Raw genomic sequence first — 6,881 nt, 5'->3', positions numbered from 1 at the left:
TACTACTGCTTGACCTTGTCCTGTGGTGAACTCAGTCAACTGAATGCACTTTCAATGAGCTTTTCCTAGATATGGTGACAGAACTGTTATGGACAAAGAAATTGCCTCCAAGAGGGATTGTGGCAGTTAGGAGTAATGCGGGGTGGAGATGTCATTAAGAAAGTTCCTCCATCTGGCAATTTAGGCAGGACCTTATGGGGGCACTAGTTAGGCTTAGAAACTGAATTTTGTCGGAGATACTTAGAAGTCAGGAATCTCCTGGAGATGGATTCATGCTAATAAAATTGAAATCACAAGAGATAGAAATACAAAGTTAGAATTTTGATTTACTTATATTCAGACTGGAGTTGGCATATCAGCCGTCAGGTCAGACTTGAAAAGGAAGCTTAATGATAGCAGAGGGTTGTTTGGGTCACAAGGAATGAGAACTAGGGGACCTCGTTGGTTTATCTTAATGGCATCGGCCATCCACCAGGGGATAGATCAGAGAGCAGAGACTAAATACTGATGTATTTGTATGTCAGAATGAGCTTTCCTGGACAATTGAGCAGAACATTGAGACTTTTTTGTTCTTTGACTCACCACCGTCTAGATCTCCACACTAATCTTTCCTTTGGTTAACACATCTATCTTCAGCTTCAGTCAAATTAACATGCAATGAGTTAGCAGCATTACCTCAAACTAGGGTTCTGAGAAAGGAACATTGTTTTGTGGGATGATAATTAATGGTCGCAGCTAACAGATTTTTGTTGGTCAGTAATGAGGTAAACTTATAGATTTCTTTTCCATCAGACTTCTAAGAGCCTTTAGTGAACCAGTGTGCACTGTGAATTTCCAAAAGAAAGCTAGAGATCGCACATTTATTTCACGACTTAGTTGTATTTTTCAAAAGAAGTCATGACAGCCCTGGCCGGTTTGGCTCAGTGGATAGAGCGTCAGCCTGCTGACTCAAGGGCCCCAGGTTCGATTCCGGTCAAGGGCATGTACCTTGGTTGCGGGCACATCCCCAGTGGGGAGTGTGTGGGAGGAAGCTGATCGATGTTTCTCTCTCATCGATGTTTCTGGCTCTCTATCCCTCTCCCTTCCTCTCTGTAAAAAATCAATAAAATATATTTTAAAAAAAGAAGTCATGACAGCAAGTGTATTAGTTTCCTATTGTTGCTGTAACAAATTAGCATACTTAGTGGCTTACACCAGCACAAATATATTATCTTAGAGTTCTGTAGTTCAGCTGTCTTAAAATCAAGGTGTCAGCAGAGTTGTGTTCCTTCTGGAGGCTCTAAGGGATAATCTGTTTCCTTGCTTTTTCCAAATTCTATAGGCCACCCACATTCCTCTTCATCTTCAAAGCCAGCACCATAGCATCTTTAACCCCACCCCCTCTCCTCTTCCCCTCTACTAGGTCATCACATGTACTGACTCTGCCACTTCTGCCTCACTCTTAGAAGAACTCCTGTGATTGCATTACACCCATCTGGATAATCCAGGGTAATCTTCTCATCTCAAGATGTTTAACTTAGTCATACCGCAATGTCCTTTTTGCCATGTAATGTAACATGTTCATAGGTTTTGGGGATTAGGATGTGGACATCTTTGGATGGGGGGATTAATTATTCTGCCTACCAACAGGGAACAATGGGAAACACTGGGCTATGGTATTTAACATGTCAATACAATCCTACTCTTCTAAGACTATGTCCAGGTCAAACTTCATTGAATTTGGGGAGTTCTTGACATTTCCCACCTGTTTAGAATTTAGAATGGGCTATTGCAGATCTCACAGAATTCTGAGAGTACTTATTACCTATAAGATCAAATACTCTCTACTTGTGGGGCAAAAGCTCCTGGATGGAGAAAGAGGAAGGGCTTGTGCACTGAAGAAGGGGACTTTCCCCAAGACTCCTTCCCAGAAACACAGCATTTTCAGAGACCAAAGTTATACAGAAGAATTCCATGGCAGTGGGTAAGAGTTACTTGTTTAAATGAAAGTAGAGATAACCTATGATTTGAAATGGAAATTAGGGCTCCAGAATGTCTTAAATTAGAGTGTTACCAGCCTGGGAAACCCCCTTTGACTTGTGAGCAAGAAAGTAAGTCTGCCAGCAGGTGACCTTTTCATGCTACCTCATATGTTTGTGATAGGTGCTGTGCTATGTTTGAAGAAATTGACACCCCACATTTTTCACTTTTCTGTGGAGAAAGTTTGATCTCTTCTTTCTTCTTCTAAGGATATTTTACTGTATTTCATGATGATGGTAATAGGTCTTGACTTTGATCTAGTTTCTGTTGAGTATGGGGTCCCCAAAGCCAATGATATCACCAGAAACCAAACTGAAAATGGTGTTATTATTTTTTAATTTATTGATTGACTTTCAGAGAGAGAGAGAGAGAGAGAGAGAGAGAGAGAGAGAGAGAGAGAGAGAGAGACAGAGGAAGAAAAACATCAATTTGTTGTTCCACTTATTTATACATTCATTGGTTGATTCTTTTATTTTTTTTTTATTGTTTAAAGTATTTGATTCTTATATAAGCCCTGACCAAGGATCAAACCTGAAACCTTGGCATATCAGGACAGTGCTCTAACCAACTGAGCTACCCAGCCAGACCTGAAGATGGAATTACTGAGATTCCATTAAACACTGCTGCATTGATTAAGAATAGTAATTTCAGCTTAAGCACCAGTTATGCCAAATATTTAATTACAGAGGACAAGTAACTTAGATTCTTGAGAAAAATTTCTCATGAAGGTTTGGGTCTGCTTGTAAAAATACATACCAGAGGTTGCTAGGCATTTCTTTCTCACCAAATCTCAATAGTCTTTTCTTTTTAAAATTTTAAAATTTTGACATATTTTTTTAATTCAAATACCATTCTGATCACTCATGGTCTAAGAACATTCAAATAACTTAAAATAAATAGATATTAAAGATTGGTCTTCAAACTTCATAATCAGTGATGCCACGCTTGCCTATGATTTCACTGACATAAAACCACATCCATACCTCAGTGTCCACCAAACCATTCAGCAGAGGTTCCTTAACTGTGAACTGAAGTTACCAATTTGAGCATTATTGCCTAGTTTTTTCAAGCTCTGAATAGCTGTAGGGATTTCAGCAGGGGTTGGTATACCAGCTCAACCTTGGTATAATGTCAAAATGTGGCTAATCGAGTCTTCCGAGTAAGTCACAGCAGCATTTGCCAGCGCAGGAGCCTTCTCCACAAGGTTATGGACAAATTTGGCCATGGTTCTAGGATGGAAAGTCTGTGATCTTGAACAACTGGCCGAATGTTATTCCCACCCTTCCACCCCCTAAGAACACCTCAATAGCCTTTTCTTTATTCCCATGTTTGTCTCATTCCAACTGACACTGACTACCCTAATATACTAATTTTTTAAATATTTGGCTTCTATGACCTAGGCCTATGCTAGTTTTCCTTCTATCCCTTAGAACACACCTTTTTTATTTTTATTTCCTGGTTCCCTCTTTTTTCTTTTTCATCCTAATGGTGGAATCTCATGAAGACACAGTGAGTGGTTGACACTCTTCTCTTTCATCTATCCATTAAACATTTTTTAATGTTTAAATATTTGTTTGGATACCTATATTGTGTTCTATACAGAAATGTATTAGACACAATCATTGTCTTCTGGGACCTCAATGAATACAATACAGTGCAATATTTTTCATGAAATACATAGTAGAAGCAGGTAACAGAAAACTCAGCTCAAGATGACTTAAACAAAAAGGACAAATATTATTTCTTATAGCAAAAGTTCTAAAGATATGGAGGTTCCAGAACTGGTCAATTCAATAGCTCAAGGACCTCATTAAGAACCCAGGTGTTTTCCATCTGTCATGTTTAGTATATCCCTTCCAGAACTGCAAGATGGTAGCAACATGTCCATGCCTCACATGTAGAAATGATGATGTTCATCTAAAATAAGGTGTTTCCTGTAGTGCATTTAATTTTGAGTAAGAAAAACCTATCTTCCACGCCCCCGCCCATTGGCTAGGATTACCTATATCAGTCACTGACAAGGGGAATGAAACTACCATGATTGGCTTAGACCAGTGGATCTCAACTTTGACTGTGGCACCTGGGCATCAACATTTGTAAAGTTCTCCAGGTGACTCCCCTGTGCGTCCAAGGTTGAAAACCACTGGCCTAGACCATTCCCTGTGATTTTTCCCTCTGGAGCAGAAGAACATGAGTGTCTGCTATAGGACAAAATTGGGATTCTGTAAGCAAGAAGAAATGAGGAATAGCTTTTTGGTAGGCAAACCACAATGTCTGCTACAGTAACTAATCAACATTCATGATTTCAACTAGCACTTCTATATGGAGACTGATGTTTCTGGCTCTGACCTCATCTGAGCTTTTGACCTATTTCTTCAACTGTCTCCTGGCATTTCTACTTGGATTTTTTTTGTCCACATTTCAATCTCAATTTGTTCCAAACTAAGTGTTCCAGCCTGCTTTTCCTGATGACATTATTTCCATCATGTGATACCAGCATTCTCAGGGTATTTCAGGCTCAAATTCTTGGAATCTTTTCTTATCCTTCTTTATCCTTATTTTTAAAGTTACCTTACCCTGATTTTTCTCCCTGAGATATTTCAATTCTACTCCACTATATCCCCTTCTATTCTGGTTTAGGATACCCTATAACATTTCATGCTTGCATTCTGTAATAGCTACCAAGCTGCTGTCCTAATTCCAGGCTTTCACTCTTTCGGATCATTCTGCATATCACTGTAAACTCATTCCTAAAATACTGTCTTCATTATGTGACTCTGCACAATGCCTTCTTTTTTTATTGTTGTTAATTTTCACCTGAGGATATTTTTTTCATTGATTTTTAGAGAGTGGAAGGCAGGGAGAGGATATATATATATATATATATATATATATATATATATATATATATAGAGAGAGAGAGAGAGAGAGAGAGAGAGAAACATTGATGTGAGAGAGACACATCAATTGGTTGCATCCCTGCATGTGCCCTGACCTGGGCCTGGGATTGAACTGGCAACCCAAGTATGTGCCCTTGACTGGAAATTGAACCTGAGACCCTTTTGGTGCTTGGGGCCCATGCTCCAGCTGCTAAGCAATACTTGGCCAGGGCATGCACAATGCCTTTTTATGGTTATCAAACTAGAGGCCTGGTGCATGAAATTCGTGCATGGGGGACGGGGTCCCTCAGCCCTACCTGCATCCTCTCCAATGCGGGAGCCCTCAGGGGATGTCCTACTGATGGCTTGGGCCTACTTCCCATGGTTCTTTGCTCTCTGTGGGGCCTGCCTGCTCTACACCACAGTGATGGCCAAGTAGACCCTGCTGGGTGCTGCCTGTGGGCCATGCTTGCCTGCTGGGCTCACGTTGTCGGGGTGGCGCTGCCAGCGTCCTGCCCCGGCCGCTATGGTCGCCGCCATCTTTGTCGCAGAGTGACAGTTAATTTGCATATTACTCTTTTATTAGATAGGATGCTCTTCACTATGACCTCATTATTTCATGGGTATAAGTATCTGTTCTCCCCAACTTGATAGTAAAGCTCCTTTAAGGGAAGGCACTGTTCAGTTGACCCTTGAATAACATGGGGGTTAGGGTGCCTATCGCCACACTCCTACACTTGAAAAATCAAAGTATAATTTAAGTTGGCCCTCTGCATCTGTGGATTCCAGCCATGAATCAAAAATACTGTTTTCCAATTGATGGTTGCTAGGCGGGGGGTAGTTAGGGGGCTGGGTGAAAAAGGTGAAGAAATTAAGAAGTACAGAGTGGTAGTTAACAGAATGGTCAAGGGCTGTAAAGTACAGCATAGGTGATATAACCAATAATATGGTAATAACTATGTATGGGGCCATGTGGGTATTTGAAATATTGGGGGGAACACTTTGTAAAGTATATGATTCCCTAACCACTATGCTATACATCTGAAAGTAATATAAAATAACATTGAATATAAACTGTAATTAGAAAATAAAATTTAAAACAAAACAAAAAGAAAGAAGGAAAGAAAATACTGTTTTCTATCTGCAGTTGTGAATCTGTGGATGGGAAACCTAGGGATAGGGAGGGCTGGCTGTATATTTATTGAAAAACAAAATCCGCCGAAACCGGTTTGGCTCAGTGGATAGAGCGTCGGCCTGCGGACTGAAAGGTCCCAGGTTCGATTCCGGTCAAGGGCATGTACCTGGGTTGCGGGCACATCCCCAGTAGGGGGCGTGCAAGAGGCAGCTGATCGATGTTTCTCTCTCATCGATGTTTCTAACTCTCTATCTCTTTCCCTTCCTCTCTGTAAAAAATCAATAAAATATATTTAAAAAAAAAGAAAAAAAAAAAAAGAAGAAAAACAAAATCCTTGTAGGAGTGGACCTGCATAGTTCAAACCTGTGTTCTTCAAGCTCAACTGTACTTGCTACTTCTCTTCTGTGTCCTTCCAAATTCTCCTATTGTGTGCTGAGCCAGGATATAGGGCATTCCACACATGCTTGCGAGTTTTGTAAGTATTAAGTAGCATAAACTAAAAGTACTAGAGGAACTGGGAGGAAAGAACTATCTGCAGCTTAAAGGGATGGAACATCATGCAGAGTTACTTCCTTGTTTGTTACCTCTTTTCCAGTCAGTAGCTGCTATGCTTGGTTCCTGGCACTGCGTTTCAGGTGATACTAGAGGTCCGGTGCATGAAATTCGTGCACGGGGGGGCGGGGGGGAGGATGGGTTCCCTCAGCCCAGCCTGCACCCTCTCTAATCTGGGATCCCTTGGGGGATGTCCGACAGCCGGTTTAGGCCTGATCCCGGGTATTGGGCCTAAACCGGCAGTCAGCACATCCCTCTCACAATCCTGGACCACTGGTTCCTAATCACTCACCTGC

General features: G+C 41.1%; 1 pseudogene; it reads right to left on the bottom strand.

Moving 5' to 3' along the window:
• Positions 1-2,936: 2,936 nt before the first annotated feature.
• On the bottom strand, positions 2,937-3,244 carry LOC102435681 (annotated as a pseudogene).
• Positions 3,245-6,881: the final 3,637 nt, after the last annotated feature.

Source organism: Myotis lucifugus, unplaced genomic scaffold (genome assembly GCF_000147115.1).
Source record: "Myotis lucifugus unplaced genomic scaffold, Myoluc2.0 scaffold_2, whole genome shotgun sequence".
Lineage (NCBI taxonomy): Eukaryota > Metazoa > Chordata > Mammalia > Chiroptera > Vespertilionidae > Myotis > Myotis lucifugus.
The sequence above is the reverse complement of the archived record's forward strand: the minus strand, read 5'-3'. Positions and strand labels throughout refer to the sequence as shown.